We start from the raw sequence: 20,401 nt of genomic DNA, 5'->3' as shown, positions 1-20,401 counted from the left end.
CAAAGTTTTTACTTCTTCCCCATGAATTTTAATGCCTACTCCGAATTTTTCTTTTGTTTCCTTTACTGCTTGCTCAATATACAGATTGAATAACATCGGGGAGAGGCTACAACCCTGTCTCACTCCTTTACCAACCACTGCTTCCATTTCATGCCCCTCGACTCTTACAACTGCCATCTGGTTTCTGTACAAATTGTAAATAGCCTTTCGCTCCCTGTATTTTACCCCTGCCACCTTCAGAATTTGAAAGAGAGTATTCCAGTTAACATTGTCAAAAGCTTTCTCTAAGTCTACAAATGCTAGAAACGTAGGTTTGCCTTTTCTTAATCTTTCTTCTAAGATAAGTCGTAAGTTTAGCATTTCCTCACGTGTTCCAACATTTCTACGGAATCCAAACTGATCTTCCCCGAGGTCCGCTTCTACCAGTTTTTCCATTCGTCTGTAAAGAATTCGCGTTAGTATTTTGCAGCTGTGACTTATTAAACTGATAGTTCGGTAATTTTCACATCTGTCAACACCTGCTTTCTTTGGGACTGGAATTATTATATTCTTCTTGAAGTCTGAGGGTATTTCGCCTGTCTCATACATCTTGCTCACCAGATGGTAGAGTTTTGTCATGACTGGCTCTCCCAAGGCCATCAGTAGTTCTAATGGACTGTTGTCTACTCCGGGGGCCTTGTTTCGACTCAGGTCTTTCAGTGCTCTGTCAAAATCTTCACGCAGTATCTTATCTCCCATTTCGTCGTCATCTACATCCTCTTCGATTTCCATAATATTGTCCTCAAGTACTTCGCCCTTGTATAAACCCTCTATATACTCCTTCCACCTTTCTGCCTTCCCTTCTTTGCTTAGAACTGGTTTGCCATCTGAGCTCTCGATATTCATACAAGTGGTTCTCTTCTCTCCAAAGGTCTCTTTAATTTTCCTGTAGGCAGTATCTATCTTACCCCTAGTGAGACAAGCCTCTACATCCTTACATTTGTCCTCTAGCCATCCCTGCTTAGCCATTTTGCACTTCCTGTCGATTTCATTTTTGAGACATTTGTATTCCTTTTTGCCTGCTTCATTTACTGTATTTTTACATTTTCTCCATTCATCAATTAAATTCAATATTTCTTCTGTTACCCAAGGATTTCTATTGGCCCTCGTCTTTTTACCTACTGGATCCTCTGCTGCCTTCACTTCTTCATCCCTCAGAGCTACCCATTCTTCTTCTATTGTATTTCTTTCCCCCATTCCTGTCAATTGTTCCCTTATGCTCTCCCTGAAACTCTCTACAACCTCTAGTTCTTTCAGTTTATCCAGGTCCCATATCCTTAAATTCCCACCTTTTTGCAGTTTCTTCAGTTTCAATCTGCAGATCATAACCAATAGATTGTGGTCAGAATCCACATCCTCCCCTGGAAATGTCTTACAATTTAAAACCTGGTTCCTAAATCACTGTCTTACCATTATATAATCTATCTGATACCTTTTAGTATCTCCAGAATTCTTCCAGGTATACAACCTTCTTTTATGATTCTTGAACCCAGTGTTAGCTATGATTAGGTTATGCTCTGTTCAAAATTCTACAAGGCGGCTTCCTCTTTCATTTCTTCCCCCCAATCCATATTCACCTACTATGTTTCCTTCTCTCCCTTTTCCTACTGACGAATTCCAGTCACCCATGACTATTAAATTTTCGTCTCCCTTCACTACCTGAATAATTTCTTTTATCTCGTCATACATTTCATCAATTTCTTCATCTTCTGCAGAGCTAGTTGGCATATAAACTTGTACTACTGTAGTAGGCATGGGCTTTGTGTCTATCTTGGCCACAATCATGCGTTCACTATGCTGTTTGTAGTAGCTAACCCGCACTTCTATTTTTTTATTCTTTATTAAACCTACTCCTCCATTACCCCTATTTGATTTTGTATTTATAACCCTGTAATCACCTGACCAAAAGTCTTGTTCCTCCTGCCACCGAACTTCACTAATTCCCACTATATCTAAATTTAACCTATCCATTTCCCTTTTTAAATTTTCTAACCTACCTGCCCGATTAAGGGATCTGACATTCCACGCTCCGATCCGTAGAACGCCAGTTTTCTTTCTCCTGATAACGACGTCCTCTTGAGTAGTCCCCGCCCGGAGATCCGAATGGGGGACTATTTTACCTCCGGAATATTTTACCCAAGAGGACGCCATCATCGTTTAATCATACAGTAAAGCTGCATGTCCTCGGGAAAAATTACGGCTGTAGTTTCCCCTTGCTTTCAGCCGTTCGCAGTACCAGCACAGCAAGGCCGTTTTGGTTAATGTTACAAGGCCAGATCAGTCAATCATCCAGACTGTTGGCCCTGCAACTACTGAAAAGGCTGCTGCCCCTCTTCAGGAACCACATGTTTGTCTGGCCTCTCAACAGATACTCCTCCGTTGTGGTTGCACCTACGGTACGGCCATCTGCATCGCTGAGGCACGCAAGCCTCCCCACCAACGGCAAGGTCCATGGTTCATGGGGGAAGATCTTTCATATAATAAAATATATTACAGCTGCATGCCTCCAAGATGACATAGTAAAACTGACTAAGGGAATGAGACTAGTAGTAGTGCCATTTAAATGAGAACTATCAGTAAATAGTTCAGTTAACAAAATCACCATTCAGTGGTGATAAAAGTTAAAAATCACTTATGTATATCGGAGAATTGGCTACATTGTCTGCTATACTTAGCGATACTTACATCTGGTTATATTCTCTCGTTCTGAAGGCCCAGCATAATATAATTTGAAAAGTTTAAAAACCAATGTCGGAAATGCGATTCTGGAAATGGTTTGATGAGCCTGCGTACAGTAATTCATCAGGGGCTACCCTAGTATTGCTGATGCCTTTCATCCAAGGTGTCAAGTCAGACCCCAAAATGGCGCATTTTAAAAGAAGTAACATGTAAACTAGTGTGTATCGCTATGTGTCACAGTAGCACAACGTTTTATTACATGAACACTTAGAAGACGTAACAAACCTACTAAAGAGACTGCATAGACTAAACTTGTAATTGCATGCACTCTGTCATCTGCTACCCCAGTACTGGCAATATGCGAGAAATGTGTATTTTATTACTGCTATAGAACAATTAAGTTACAATATTAGAGTTAGATGTGTATTTTATACTCTAGATCTTGTGTATTTTGATAAATAATACAAACAGTTTTTTAATGTTTTGGAAGCAGGATTGAATTTTTTTGTATGCGACCATACATGCATATTATGACAAGCAACATGCACGTGTTTTTTGTACACATGGTGTTATTTTATATACCAAAACCCCTACGCATAGAGGGAATTTAACAGTGTACATTTCTTAAAAGATCAGTCTTGGTGTCTCTTCTATATTCCCAAATGAACAGTACGTTGCACCCAGACAAATTTATAGAACAAGCGAAGAAAAAAAACGAGGTAATGCCAATTAACTCTTAAAGTTGAAAGTTACCCTAAGAAGGAGGGTCACTTTTATATATGGATGACTTTGATATCGGTTTTAGCGGAACTGAGACAAGGTCTTTGACAGAATAATAATAATGTCAGTTTAGACTTTGGAAGAGCGATCAAATGTAAATTTTTCATTTTGCTATCAGATACCTGTAATTTTACTTGCCTATTACGAAAAGCAATCTGCAAGTGTATGCACACTGTTACACTTTATCCCTGGAGAACATCTACCTAAAGGGAAACATAGGACTGTATATTTATTAACGTACACATCAAAAAAATAGCGATATCATCTACCTAAAGGGACACATAGGACCGTATATTTATTAAACAAAAAAATCGATATGTTTTAAAAATTTATTGATTTTCCATACATTTTCCCTTTACGTACAGTATCTAACAACTTTTAATCTGCGTACAGGTGCAGCAAAATGGAAGGCCACATACATGTTCCCCATTGGGCCCCAAAGTGTAGTAGATCGGTTGTGGAGTGATCGTTACGAAGGGCTGGAAGACACATTATTCTGGTGCTGAGGATAGTGATGGCTCTCCCACCTGGGCATTCTACGTCAGTAGATAACCTCTGGAGACCGGAGTGACGGTTTGGGAACCTGTAGAGAAACGGATGGTGAACATTAATAGTTTTTAATCAGTTCATTCAATAGGTGTGACCTTATCTCAGGCGAGATTTAGCTTTGGCTTATAATACACGGTGAGTCACAAGGATTTCTCCCGGTTTCTGGAGGGTATTCCTTAGAGGTTATTTGGAACAAAAAATGTAAATAAAGTAATGAGATCAGATCCATAATTAAGGAGCTCCAGTAACTCAAGAACTCAGGAAAATAGCAAAAAAAAAACTCTTATTGTAGGACTCCACTATCAGAAATGCACATAATAATCAATTTAAACAACTTTGTAACCGTCTCTTGCATTCAGAGTGGATTCATAGAAAGTGTTCAAAATTTCCTCCGTGCATTTGATGGCAAAGATTCGCACGGGAGTGAACCGCGCAAGTAGCATGTCGTAATCACACATGCTCCATCCTTACTGACGTTGCGGCATCGAAAATGCGTTGTATCAGTTCTTCTCGTGTTTCCACCTTAACTTGGTACGCGATGTCTTTCATCCACCCCCAGATGCTGTAATCTAGGGGTGTTGAATATGGGGATCTGGCAGGCCAGTAAGTAGGGCCCCCGCGACCTGTCTATCGAGGTGGGAACTGATGATTAAGATAAGCGGTTGCCAAATGGTGGAAGTGTGCAGGTGCCCCGTCATCCTGGACGTATATGTGGCGTCTTGTTTCCAGAGGAACATCTTCACGAAGCTGCGGTAAGTCTTCTCGTAAACAATTACCGTACGTCTGACCATTTAAATTTCCCTGGAGAATAAACGGCCCCAGTATCTGGCCACACACGACACCTGACATTGACACTGAATATGCGTTGAAATTGAGATACTACCGTGGCATGGCTTTTAGTCTGCCCGGACATGCATGTTATGCATGTTGTTGATGCCATCTCTTGTAAAGGTTGCCTCATGACTGAACATTATGCAGCGATAGGACTGCCGATTTCCATTTAGCCTGTTACAAAAGTGCAAACGATTGGCACAATCATATGTCTCTAAATGGTGAACTGTCTGCACATGAAAAGGATACAGTCCATTCTCATGAAGAATCCTACATAGCTTAGATTGTGAAACGTTCAATCGGGTAGCTAGGCGTCTTGTACTTCAACGAGGACTGCGCTCTACTGAATTAAGAATGTTTGCCTCTTCTTGAACGTCACGTTTTTCGGAGTGAATACGAATACTGGGAAGAGTACCAGTTTCTAGCAGTGTTCGATATGTTCCACTAAATGTTTTGGCACTCGGAAGCCTACTTTTAGGATACTGACAGTGATATTCGGCAACAGCAGCTTTCACATTACCATCACAAAGGCCCAAAATGTACACTATCTCTCCATACTCCTGTGATGAAAACTTGTATGGTATTGCAAAGTGTACTGTACAAAGGAGACAATAATAGTATAAACAGTGACTGCAGTATCAACAAAGTGGTTGTTATGCAAACGTAAGACTCTCTACACTTGTGTACCTAAGACTGATCGTGTGTCCTGTTATGAAACGTCCCCTTAGAAAAATTATACACGTGACTGGGCTTAAACTGACACACAATATTTTTAGCGCAACGCAATCTGACTTTCAAGAATCCCTACAAAAGAATGGCCCTGACTAACACTAACCTATTCGTTTCACAAATCACTTACCTCAAAAAAATCTTGGTTACTCGAACTACTGCAATACAGCGAGCGCCACTACTGACAGCTAAATAAAAGATTCAAACTACGGAAGGCACTAACTACTGATAGGCATAGTTAGCAAATGAAAGATTTTAATAGAGAACAAACAATGTATTTACCTTAATAGTCATAATTGACATCCAGTCTTACAAATTTCAAAACTCCGCCATCTGTCTCCCCACATCCACCACTGCTGGCGGCTCACCTCCAACTGCGCAACGCTACGCGCTGTTAACAGCCAGCTGCCGCTGCCCAACACTACAATGGCAGACAACAATGCAAACTAGCCACAGACTGCACACAGCACAGCCAGTGATTTTCATACAGAGCGCTACGTGGCGTTAGCAATAAGAAAACCTAAACAGCCTACTTACACTGTGAACACAAGTGTAGCTCTCCATACACCGTAGCATGTTTCGGAAGTCTGTTGTAGCTTCTTAATTATGGATCTGATTACATTACTGTATTTACATTTTTTGTTCCAAGTACTCTAAGGAATAACCTCCAGCAAACAGGGGAAAGCTTTGTGACTCACCCTGTATTTCCTCTTGCATCGCAGCCGAGACGGTGGCATGCTGACCTGGCATAGCAGGGTTGCCGGGAGTGGAGTTTACAGTGGTGGTCAAGGCACCACATGTAGCGCTTTGCGGTGTTAGGCAGCCAAAAGCGATGGAAGGCAGTGTTGCCCAGACTGTAACTCTGAACTCACGGTTTGAGACTGGTGGTGGGCGGATGGCACACTGAAGGCACAGTGCTGGTAGGTCGCCTGTTCATGTTTTGGCCAGGAGACAGCAGTGTGTACGTCGGCGAGCAGTCTTATTGTGATGCCAGTAGAGTGTTGGCTGACAGAGGCCTGGGTAGTCAGGCGTTGACCCTTGGATGAAGGTTGCGTCTGAGACACTCTGCACACAGCTATGTTGGCCAGCTGGTCGACAATGACAGCTTGTTTGGAGAGAGCTTAAATACTACTGGCCAGGGATGACTTTGAGAAAGAGACCATGTTTCTGTGTCCTTTGGAAGCATCTATAACAGAGGCTGATAGCCGAGGTCCAACTGTTCCCATAAGGCAGTTGGTCACTGTCCCAGATTTGGCTGGATGGCACAGAAGAGGCCCAATCTGTAGCAGTCACTGAATGAGCAGGGTTGTAAGTGGTGGAGAATGCCCTCTGCCTGGTGCTCTGTCCGTGGGTGCAAGCACTGCTACAGCTCAGCCCAACACAACTGCATGGAACTAAAGGGCAGCACATAACAATACAATGTAAATTTAGGAGGTACACTATGTGATCAAAAGTATTCGGACACCTGGCTGAAAATGACTTGCAAGTTCGTGGCTCTCTCCATCGCTAACGCTGGAATTCAGTACGGTGTTGGTCCACCCTTTGCCTTGATGACAGCTTCCACTCTCTCTGGCATACGTCCAGTCAGGTGCTGGATGGCCTCTTTGGGAATGGCAGTCCATTCTTCATGGAGTGCTGAACTGAGGAGAGGTATCGATGTCGGTCGGTGAGGCCTGACACGAAGTCAGTGTTCCAAAATATCGCAAAGGTGTTCTATTGGATTCAGGTCAGGACTCTGTGCAGGCCAGTCCATTACAGGGATATTATTGTCGTGTATACACTCCGCCACAGGCCGTGCATTATGATCGGGTGCTCGATCGTGTTGAAAGATGCAATCGCCATCCCCCAATTGCTCTTCAACAGTGGGAAGCAAGGAGGTGCTTTTAACATCAATGTAGGCCTGAGCTGTAATAGTGCTACGCAAAACAACAATGCGTGTAAGCCCCTCCATGAGAAACCCGACCGCACCATAACACCACCGCGTCCGAATTTCACTGTTGGCACTAAACACGCTGTCAAATGACGCTCACCCGGCAATCGTCATACCCACACCCTGTCGTTGGATCGCCACATTGTGTACCGTGATTCGTCACTCCACACAACGTTTTTACACTGTTCAATCATCCAATGTTTACGCTCCTTACACCAAGCAAGGCGTCGTTTGGTATTTACCGGCGTGATGTGTGGCTTATGAGTAGCCGCTCGGTCATGAAATCCAAGTTTTCTCACCTCGCACCTAATTGTCATAGTACCTGTAGTGGATCCTGATGCAGTTTGGAATTCCTGTGCGATCGTCTGGACAGATGTCTGCCTATTACACATTACGATCCTCTTCAACTGTCAGTGGTCTCTGTCAGTCAACAGACGAGGTCAACCTGTACGCTCTTGTGCTGTAAGTGTCCCTTCACGTTTCCACTTCACCATCACTTCGGAAACAGTGGACCTAGGGAAGTTTAGGAGTGTGGAAATCTCGCGTGCAGACGTATGACACAAGTGACACCCAATCAACTGACCACGTTCGAAGTCGTTGAGTTCCGCGGAGCGCCCCATTCTGCTCTCTCACGATGTCTAACGACTACTGATATGGAGTACCTGGCAGTAGGTGGCAGCACAATGCACCTAATATGAAAAAACGTATGTTTTTGGGGGTTCCGGATACTTTTCATCACATGGTGTATAACCAGGATTAACATGATAACCACGTGATCAGTTGTGTCCAGCATCTCGAATATTTACAGCAGCACTCGGTACCTGGCGTACAGTGGTCGAGGTCTGGACCGCGGAATATCAAGAAGTGGCCCGCCAAAAATATTCTGAAAGTATAAATTACGTGCTCCAATTATTTAAAAATATTTTACTGTACAAACAATTCGTTTGACCGCCACACTTATAATTTTCCTAGTAGTGTACAATTAACTGTGAATAATTAGAATTCTTAATGGTTAGTTCCCCCCCCCCCCCCCACCCCATGAACCATAGACCTTGCCGTTGGTGGGGAGGCTTGCGTGCCTCAGCGATACAGATAGCCGTACCGTAGGTGCAACCACAACGGAGGGGTATCTGTTGAGAGGCCAGACAAACGTGTGGTTCCTGAAGAGGGGCAGCAGCCTTTTCAGTAGCTGCAGGGGCAACAGTCTGGATGATTGGCTGATCTAGCCTTGTAACACTAACCAAAACGGCCTTGCCGTGCTGGTACTGCGAACGGCTGAAAGCAAAAGGAAACTACGGCCGTAATTTTTCCCGAGGGCATGCAGCTTTACTGTATGGATAAATGATGATGGCCTCCTCTTGGGTAAAATATTCCGGAGGTAAAATAGTCCCCCATTCGGATCTACGGGCGGGGACTACTCAAGAGGACGTCGTCAAAAGAAAGAAAACTGGCGTTCTACGGATCGGAGCGTGGAATGTCAGATCCCTTAATCGGGCAGATAGGTTAGAACATTTAAAAAGGGAAATTGATAGGTTAAAGTTAGATATAGTGAGAATTAGCAAAGTACGGTGGCAGGAGGAACAAGACTTTTGGTCAGGTGAATACAGGGTTATAAATACAAAATCAAATAGGGGTAATAGGGGTAATGCAGGAGTAGGTTTAATAATGAATAAAAAAAATCAGGTAAGCTACTACAAACAGCATAGTGAACGCATTATTGTGGCCAAGATAGACACAAAGCCCACGCCTACGACAGTAGTACAAGTCTATATGCCAACTAGCTCTGCAGATGACGAAGAAATTGAAGAAATGTATGATGAGATAAAATAAATTACTCAGATAGTGAAGCGAGACGAAAATTTAATAGTCATGTGTGACTGGAATTCGATAGTAGGAAAATGGAGAGAAGGAAACATAGTAGGTGAATATGGATTGGGGGTAAGAAATGAAAGAGGAAGCCGCCTGGTAAAATTTTGCACAGAGCACAACTTAATCATAGCTAACACTTGGTTCAAGAATCATAAAAGAAGGTTGTATACATGGAAGAAGCCTGGAGATACCGACAGGTTTCAGATAGATTATATAATCGTAAGACAGTGATTTAGGAACCAGGTATTAAACTGTAAGACATTTCCAGGTGCAGATATGGATTCTGACCACAATCTATTGGTTATGAACTGTAGATTAAAACTGAAGAAACTGCAAAAAGGTGGGAATTTAAGGAGATGGGACCTGGATAAACTGAAAGAACCAGAGGTTGTAGAGAGTTTCAGGGAGAGCATAAGGGAACAATTGACAGGAATGGGAGAAAGAAATACAGTAGAAGAAGAATGGGTAGCTCTGAGGGATGAAGTAGTGAAGGCAGTAGAGGATCAAGTAGGTAAAAAGACGAGGGCTAATAGAAATCCTAGGGTAACAGAAGAAATATTGAATTTAATTGATGAAAGGAGAAAATATAAAAATGCAATAAATGAAGCAGGCAAAAAGGAATACAAACGTCTCAAAAATGAGATCGACAGGAAATGCAAAATGGCTAAGCAGGCGTGGCTAGAGGACAAATGTAAGGATGTAGAGGCTTATCTCACTAGGGGTAAGATAGATACTGCCCACAGGAAAATTAAAGAGACCTTTGGAGTAAAGAGAACCACTTGTATGAATATCAAGAGCTCAGATGCAAATCCAGTTCTAAGCAAAGAAGGGGAAGCAGAAAGGTGGAAGGAGTATATAGAGGGGCTATACAAGGGCGATGTACTTGAGGGCAATGTTATAGAAAGGGAAGATGATGTAGATGAAGATGAAATGGGAGATATGATACTGCGTGAAGAGTTTGATACAGTACTGAAAGACATGAGTCGAAACAAGGCCCCTGGAGTAGACAACATTCCATTAGAACTACTGACAGCCTTGGGAGAGCCAGTCCTGACAAAACTCTACCATCTGCTGAGCAAAATGTATGAGACAGGTGAAATACCCTCAGACTTCAAGAAGAATATAATAATTCCATTCCCAAAGAAAGCTGGCGTTGACAGATGTGAAAATTACCAAACTACCAGTTTAATAAGTCACGGCTACAAAATACTAACGCGAATTCTTTACAGACGAATGGAAAAACTGGTAGAAGCCGACCTCGGGGAAGATCAGTTTGGATTCCGTAGAAATGTTGGAACACGTGAGGCAATACTGACCTTACGACTTATGTTAGAAGCTAGATTAAGAAAAGGCAAACCTACGTTTCTAGCATTTGTAGACTTAGAGAAAGCTTTTGACAATGTTGACTGGAATACCCTCTTTCAAATTCTAAAGGTTGAAGGGGTAAAATACAGGGAGAGAAAGGCTATTTACAATTTGTACAGAAACAAGATGGCAGTTATAAGAGTCGAGGGTCATGAAAGGGAAGCACTGGTTGGGAAGGGGGTGAGACAGGGTTGTAGCCTATGCCCGATGTTATTCAATCTGTATGTTGAAGAAACAGTAAAGGAAACAAAAGAAAAATTCGGAGTAGGTATTAAAATCCATGGAGAAGAAATGAAAACTTTAAGGTTCGCCGATAACATTGTAATTCTGTCAGAGACAGCAAAGGACTTGGAAGAGCAGTTGAACTGAATGGACAGTGTCTTGAAAGGAGGATATAAGATGAACGTCAACAAAAGCAAAACGAGGATAATGGAATGTGGTCGAATTAAGTCGGATGATGCTGAGGGAATTAGATTAGGAAATGAGACACTTAAAGTAGTAAAGGAGGTTTGCTATTTGGGGAGCAAAATAACTTATGATGGTCCAAGTAGATAGGATATAAAATGTAGACTGGCAGTGGCTAGGAAAGCTTTTCTGAAGAAGAGAAATTTGTTAATATCGTGGATAGATTTAGGTGTCAGGAAGTCGTTTTTGAAATTATTTCTATGGATTGTAGCCATGTATGGAAGTGAAACAGGGACAAGAAGAGGATAGAAGCTATCGAAATGTGGCGCTATAGATCAGATGGGTAGATCACATAACTAATAGGGAGGTATTGAATAGGATTGGGGAGAAGAGGAGTTTGTGGCACAACTTGACTAGAAGAAGGGATCGGTTGATAGGACAATTTCTGAGGCATCAAGCGATCACCAGTTTAGTATTGGAGGGCAGCGTGGAGGGTAAAAATTGTAGAGGGAGTCCAAGATATGAATACACTAAGCAGATTCAGAAGGATGTAGGCTGCAGTAGGTACTGGGGGATGAAGGAGCTTGCACAGGATAGAGTAGCATGGAGAGCTGCATCAAACCAGTGTCAGGACTGAAGACCACAACAACAACAGTGGTTAGTTACAGGTAGATTGAATACACAGTTGCTACGTTGTGCGCTGAAGAGCAGCGGTGGAAGGGAGCAAATCGGCCGGCCGGCGTAGCATGTTACGTCGATCCACATGAGAGCTCTGTACACACGAATGCAACACAAGAATTTTATTTAATGAACAAGGAAATTTTATAAATCGATCTCAGATTCTGGCGACCTCTCCAACCTTGGCTCGTAACTCTAACTATAGCTTAAAGCTACTTTATGAAACTTCTGGCAAATTGACTCGGCGGCGGCGATCTTTGACAGCGAAGCGTCTCCTTCGATGTGCGGCAGCCTTCAATTTGAAATGCAACGTCTTCGGGAGAAACACTCGAAATTTGGCCGACTTTGAAATAGTCCCATTACGATAAAGTGGATGAAGCTCTTTTCCTTTGGTTTACGCAGGAAAGAGAATGGGGAACTCTTCTGAGTGGAGCACTGGTTCAGGAGAAGGCTGTTTCCCTGAACCAGTTAATGAATGGTGATCAATCTTTTAGTGCGAGTAGGGTTGGTCGGACAGATTCAAAACACGTCATGGAATCCGTCAGCTAACGATTACTGGAGAGAAGCTTTCTTCCGGCCGTGCTGTAGCGAAGGAATACTTAGGTGAGTTTGAAAAAATGATAAGAGAGGAAAGTATTCTACCAAACAAATTTATAACGCTGACGAGACTGGCCTTAATTGTAGGGAATTGCCAAGAAAAAGCCTGGCACCAAAAGCAGAAGACCATGATTCTGGTTTTAAAGTGTGCAAAGATCGTGAGACTTTATTAGCATGCAGCAACGCTGCTGGTAATCAGAAGCTGCCTTTAATGCTGATCGGCAAATCTGCTAGGCCCAGAGCTTTTAAAAACTGCAACATGAAGTCTCTGCCTGTATATTACCGCAAACAGAGAAGAGCATGGGTGGATGTTAAGCTGTTCAAAGAATGGTTTCACGGCCAGTTTGTTCCCTCTGTTCGATGGTTTTCTAAGGGAAATCATTTGTCTGTCCGTGCAATCCTTTTGATTGATAACCCGCCATCTTACCCCAGCATTGAGGATTTATGTGATGGAGAAATTGTGGCCAAGTTTTTGCCGCCGAATATTACAGCACTTCTACAGTCGATAGACCAGGGCGTACTGCAAACATTAAAACTGATTTATAGAAAATAATTTTTAAGAATACTGATCCAAGATGATAGCATTCCTTTAGTGGACAAAACAAAAAAGACCAATGTGAAGGATGTTGTTTATTGGGCCGCTGAGGCATGGGAGACTATTTCAGAAAATACTCTGAGAAAATCGTGGAGAAAACTGTGGACATGTCTTGAATTTCAAGACAACCTAGTGGAAAATGAAGAGGAAAATCTACTACAAATGATACAGACAAACCCTGGAAGTGGAGAAGCTAGTGAAGGAGACGTAGATGAGTGGATGGCAGCGGATGCGGCATGTGTGGAGAACCTCACTGACTCTGATTTAGTTCCTGTTGTGGCTCGAGACCAGAAAGAAGTGGACTGCTGTGACGGAAGTGCAATGAGCCTGATAGCGACAAAGCAGAGCTGGTGCCACACAGTGACGCAGCAGCAGAAGCCCTCGACCTCGCGCTACGTTATTTGGAGCAACAGCCCACTGCTAATCCTGCTGATTTAATGTTTAGTAGACGATGGCGCAGCTATGCGCCATATAAAAGACTGTCTTGATTACGCCAAAAAACAATGGCTGAGTTTTTGTTATCTAAAATGTAGAGATAAAGTGTCCGCTGTATTTTAGTAAGTTTAACAGCTTTTCTTACATTTTTATGCACTGTTTAAACCTGATGTTTTCTTGCTAATTTTTCTAATACGTGTTTACTCTACTGTGTAAATGGAAATGGAAATGAGCGTTTGGCGTCATTGGCCGGGAGGCCCCTTACGAGGCAGGTCCGGCCGCCCTGGTGCAGGTCTCATTACATTCGACACCACATTGGGCAACCTGCGCTCCGGATGGGGATGAAATGATGGTGAAGACAACACAACATCCAGTCCCTGAGAAGAGAAAATCCCCGACCCAGCCGGGAATCGAACGCGGGCCCGTAGGACGGCAATCCGTCACGCTGACCCTTTTTTTTTTTTAAATCTCATTTTTGTTCGCTTTTGTTCGTTGCGTCTGCTTGGGGCGGTCGTCGTAAGACATCCGTTTAAGTTCGTTGATGATCTATCAACTCAGTTTTTTTTTTATTACAGAGGGCCGGTAACCCTCTGACCGAACACGCTGAGCTACCGTGCCGGCTAGAAACGATGATGATTAGGACAACACAACATCCAGTCCCTGAGCGGAGAATCACTCAGCTATCGGGGTGGGCGTGTGTACGTACAGCAGTTTACCGCACAGTTATCCATACTCAGACTAACATTTTTCATGTTCGGATCAACCGAAAGTTCGGATTACCGGGGTTCGGTCAGCGGGACTCTGCTGTACTAAAAAGCGTGAAGTTGATAATCCAAATAGGAAGTTTTCAGGACTGACCAATATTGTTCTACGCTGTCATGTAGACCTGGAGCTGTTCCTCTTTGCCTCATATACAACAGAACTGCCGCTCTTGTTAAAGGAGCAAATTAAAAGCGACACTACGAAACAACTCATCGGCGGTTCTATAAAAATTTTCCTCTAGGTAGTGAAGCCAATCAAGAAAAACTCCAGGCATATCTAGCTTCTTAGATAAAAAGCACGACCTTCCTGGTTCGAGCGAGCAAGAAAAATCTGCAAAAGCAGCGATGCATGTGTGTTGGACGCTTCATAAACACCAGAAGCCATTTTCAGACTCTGAGATAGTAAGAAAATGTTTGTCAGAATTGGCTATGGAACTTTTTGAAGAAAAAAAGGATGTTAGTGCTGAAATTGAAGGTATCCCACTGCCGGCAAGAAGTAATACAAGAAGAACCGGTCTTGGCTGCTAACAATAAAAGTAGTTTGATCGAACTTCTGCAGAAGGCACCTTGCTACGCCATAGCGCTAGATGAATCATGAGATGTTTTTGATGAAGAACAAATGTCAATTTTCGTGCGATTTTTGGACTCTAAAAGTAAAGAATTTAGGGAAGAATTACGACCAACATTACTGCTGAAATGCAAGAGTCGCAGACAATAATTATTCAATACTTTTGAAGACTGCATGACTAAATCAAACATTAGTTATGATGAACTGGTGTCTCTGTCAAGGGATGGAGTCCCAGCAATGATCGTCAAAGAAAAACGACTAGTAAAGACAATGAAAGATAAGAATGGTTGCGTACTATCTTATCAGTGCATAGCCGGGCAGCCCTCTGTGGTAAACTTAGTGTGACTCTGAAGCAAATAATGGACAGGTTGATCAAGCTGCTTAATTTTATGGGGTCTCGTTCTACTCTTCAGCACAGGCAGTTAAAAAGGTATCGTTCTGTGTGTGACTCGGTGCAGTCTGACTTAATGCAGTACAACAATGTTCGTTGGGTAAGTAAAGATCAAGTGAGTGAACTTTTCTGGCAAGTGAAAGAAGTAACATCCTTCTTAGAAAACTTGGATTCACAAGAGGCAAGAAGCAAACCGTTTGGAGTTCCTAGCAAACGAACGCAGTACGCTAGCTGTAGCTTTCTTGAAAGACATTGTGAAACATTTAAATGCGTTCAGTACCGAACTACAAGGAAATGGGAAATTAATACGCGATCTGATGCTAAGCGTGTTTTCTTTCCGTCGCAAGATGGATATCTTTGAAAAAGACATTGCAAGTCAAGAATTTTTTCACTTTCCAGAAATTTACGATTATAAAGACAATTCTGAAATAGAAATTTCAGTATTCTCAAGTTTTACGCTAGATCTTAAGAAGGAATTTTATGCAAGATTCTAAGGCTTCTCAGAGATAAAGAAACTGTCGCGATCCTAGAAATCGCCTTTTGAAGTTTCTCCAGCGGCGCAATGGACGGATGTGGCATCGAAGTTGTTCTTCCTTTCAAAGCCTTTACTCCGAATGGAGATAATAGTCTTGAAGCAAAACATTTTCTGACAAACTTTTAAAACTACATCCGCTCAAGAATTTTGAAGTAAACACGTCCAAGAAAAACATGAAAATTGCAAAAAATTAGCAATACACCTGGATACTATGTCAGGCTCCACATATATTTGTGAAATTTCATTTTCAAAAATGAGTTTCTTGAAGAATACGGTTCTGTCAAGATTAACGGCCGCCCACCTGGAAGGTCTATTCGAGTAAGCTGCTTCCCACGTGAATCTAACTTTAAGGAACTGGCTCACTTCCGCTAATGTAATTTTTCCCATTGATTTTTTAATGCAAATATGCCTATCTATTGCATTTCATATTAATCTGAGAATGAAAATGAAAATAGAAATCTGTAATAAATTTGAGCTTTTTTCTGGATTTTTGATTGCAAACATGCCTATCTGTTCGTATTTCATATTGTTTTGTGAATGAAAATTTTAAAAAAATGAGTGAGCAGTGCTGCGGCTCGTGTTGGTGCTGTTTGTAGGTTTTGCCCTCTGTTGCAGGCCAGACGGTATCGTTTAGTTGGCATGGTTGCGAACGGTCTACCCTACGGGAGCCCTAGTCACACGACATTTACATTTTAACGCAAGACAAGATGACCGATACCGTGACGAGTTTTCGTCCAAAGCTCTGGGTGAGTTCATTTGTTTGTCCGGAAGGGGAGGCCACAAATGTTTTCCACCTTTCGGTAAGTCCACGACGACAAAATCGAGGCGCACGCCCTTCAATCTTTCTCAAAAGATTTTAGGGAAAGTATTTGCTAAAAAGATTTCATTTTCGCTTTACTGACCGCTTGGTATGTCCGGTTCACGATGATGTGCCCATCATTTCGTTAATAATCACAGTTACTGTAATATTTACGGCGAATCAAGATACTACGTGAAATTCGGAAGAGATTGCAATGAAAAGTAGATGTTGCCATGATTTTGCGTTTGGAGTATATTACATAATATGTTGTTGCATGTGAAATTTAACTAAGATATTGAATTTTTCTTTAGACTTGTGTAGAGCTGTCTATCTGTCATCAATCTCGAGAAAATTGATCTGACGTATAACTCTCATTAACGATAAAGCCACAACATTACTCATGAACGGTTTCAGATACTGAAACGAGATTTTGGCAAATCATAGCACGCAAGATGAAGAATATTTTACTATAAACTTCATTATCTACTGTGCTATTCACTAACTACAGACTTTCGATGGAAGAACGTAATTTTTAAGGGCCATCGATGGCTGTTGAGATATGTTATGGGAATTGGAACAAGGTAAGTGAAGACATTACATGTTTTTTTGTACCGAGGATGTGGTTTTTCATCAGCTACTGACCGCACTTTTCCTCAGTTCGTTAGTTAATAGACTTAATAAACCACTGTTTAAGTCTTCTCCCGCAATTGTGCCTGCACAAAATGTTAGTGATGTGAGACTGTATATACTCCATTGTGTTGTGGAAAAAGAAGCAAATTTGAAAATGGTGACCAGAGAAATTTGTAGGTTTTACTCAAAATCTGTCACTCATTACGCTTCTCTGAAAGTTGCAAATGGTTAACAAGCCAGGGGAAAATAAATTGCTGCATTTTCGGCGGAATTCTTGTTAAGTGCTAATGAAAGCAGACATGATCATAGATCTTTTTGAATGGTCACCTTGCAAGTTTGCTGTTTACAGAAAATATCAACATAGGATTCTGCATCTACATCCATACTCCGCAAACCACCTGACGGTGTGTAGCGGAGGTTATGACTACCTCTATCGGTTCTCCCTTCTATTCCAGTCTCATATTGTTCGTGGAAAGAAAGATTGTCGGTATGCCTCTCTGATTTTATCCTCATGGTCTCTTCGCGAGATATACGTAGGAGGGAGTAATATACGACTCTTCGGTGAAGGTATGTTCTCGAAACTTTAACAAAAGCCCGTACCGAGCTACTGAGCGTCTCTCCTGCAGAGTCTTCCACTGGAGTTTATCTATCATCTCCGTAATGCTTTCGCGATTACTAAATGATCCTGTAACGAAGCGCGCTGCTCTCCGTTGGATCTCCTCTATCTCTTCTATCCACCCTATCTGGTACGGATCGCAGCATTGGGCGAACAAGTGTAATGTAACCTACTTACGTTGTTTTCGGATTGCATTTCCTTAGGATTCTTCCAATGAATCTCAGTCTGGCATCCGCTTTACCGACGATCAACTTTATATGGTCATTCCATTTTAAATCACTCCTAATGCCTACTCCCAGATAATTTATGGAATTAACTGTTTCCAGTTGCTGACCTGCTATATTGTAGCTAAATGATAAGGGATCTTTCTTTCTGTGTATTCGCAGCACATTACACTTGTCTACATTGAGATGCAATTGCCATTCCCTGCACCATGCGTCAATTCGCTGCAGATCCTCCTGCATTTTAGTACAATTTTCCATCGTTACAACCTCTCGATATATCACAGCATCATCCGCAAAAAGCCTCAGTGAACTTCCGATGCCATCCACAAGGTCATTTATGTATGTTGTGAATAGCAACGGTCCTACGACACTCCCCTGCGGCACACCTGAAATTACTCTTACTTCGGAATACTTCTCTCCATTGAGAAGGACATGCTGCGTTCTGTTATCTAGGAACTCTTCAATCCAATCACACAATTGGTCTGATAGTCCACATGCTCTTACTTTGCTCATTAAACGACTGTGGGGACGTGTATCAAACGCCTTGCGGAAGTCAAGAAACACGGCATCTACCTGGGAATCTGTGCCTATGGCCCTCTGAGTCTCGTGGACGAATAACGCGAGCTGGGTTTCACACGATCGTCTTTTTCGAAACCCATGCTGATTCCTACAGAGTAGATTTCCCGTCTCCAGAAAAGTCATTATACTCGAACATAATACGTGTACCAACATTCTACAACTGATCGACATTATAGATATAGGACTATAGTTCTGCACATCTGTTCGACGTCCCTTCTTGAAAACGGGGATGACCTGTGCCCTTTTCCAATCCTTTGGAACGCTACGCTCTTCTAGAGACCTACGGTACACCGCTGCAAGAAGGGGGGCAACTTCCTTCGCGTATTCTGTGAAAAATCGAACTGGTATCCCATCAGGTCCAGCGGCCTTTCCTCTTTTGAACAATTTTAATTGTTTTTTATCCCTCTGTTACCTATTTCTATATCTACCATTTTGTCATCTGTGCGACAATCTAGAGAAGGAACTATTTTGGAAAAAGACATTTAGTATTTCGGCCTTTAGTCTGTCATCCTCTGTTTCAGTACCATTTTGGTCATAGAGTGTCTTGACATTTTGTTTTGATTCACCTACCGCTTTGACATCAGACCAAAATTTCTTAGGATTTTCTGCCAAGTCAGTGCATAGAACTTTACTTTCGAATTCATTGAACGCCTCTCGAATAGCCCTCCTCACACTATATTTCTCTTCGCGTAATTTTTGTTTGTCTGCAAGGCTTTGGCTATGTTTGTTTGCTGTGAAGTTCCCTTTGCTTCCGTAGCAGTTTGCTAACTCGGTTGTTTTACCACGGTGGCTCTTTTCCATCTCTTACGATCTTGCTTGGCACATACTCATCTAATATTGTACGATGGTTTTGAGCTTTGTCCACTGATCCTCAACACTATCTGTACTTTAGACAAAACTTTTGTGTTGAGCCGTCAAGTACTCTGAAATCTGCTTTTTGTCACTTTTGCTAAACAGAAAAATGTTCCTACCTTTTTTAATATTTCTATTTACGGCTGAAATAATCGATGCAGTAACCGCTTTATGATCGCTGATTCCCTGTTTTGCGTTAACTGTTTCAATAGTTCGGGTCTGTTTGTCACCAGAAGGTCTAATATGTTATCGCCACGAGTCGGTTCTCTGTTTAACTGCTCAAGGTAGTTTTCAGATAATGCACTTTAAAAAATTTCACTGGGTTCTTTGCCCCTGCCACCCGTTATGAACGTTTGAGTCTCCCAGTGTATATCCGGGAAATTAAAATCTCCACCCAGAACTATAAAATGGTCGGGAAATCTACTCGAAATATTTTCCAAATTTTCGTTCAGGTGCTCTGCCACAACAGCTGCTGAGCCTATAGAGACATCCAATTACCATGTTTGAGCCTGCTTTAACCGTGACCTTCACCCAAATTATTTCACATTTCGGATCTCCGTCAATTTCCTTCGATACTATTCCACTTTTTATCCCTATAAACACACCTCCCCCTTCACTGTCCAGCCTATCTCTGCGGTATACATTCCAATCTGAGTTTAGAATTTCATTACTTTTTACCTCCAGTTTCAGCCAACTTTCCGTCCCTAGTACTATGTGGGCACTGTGACCGTTTATTAATGAGAGCAGTTCAGGGACCTTAGCATAGACGCTCTGCAGTTTACTATTACATTAATATTGTCATTCCCTGTTGCGTTTTGCCGACTACTACCTTGTCGCGTCTCAGCAGGCGTCTTGTCAGACCTAGGGAGGGAATTCTCTAACCTAAAAACCCACATTTGCACTCCACACGTACTCCGCTACCCTTGAAGCCGCTTCCTGCGTGTAGTGCACGCCTCACCTATTCA

The sequence above is a fragment of the Schistocerca nitens genome, chromosome 6, assembly GCF_023898315.1.
Source record: "Schistocerca nitens isolate TAMUIC-IGC-003100 chromosome 6, iqSchNite1.1, whole genome shotgun sequence".
Taxonomy (NCBI): domain Eukaryota; kingdom Metazoa; phylum Arthropoda; class Insecta; order Orthoptera; family Acrididae; genus Schistocerca; species Schistocerca nitens.
Note: the sequence above shows the minus strand (reverse complement) of the source record.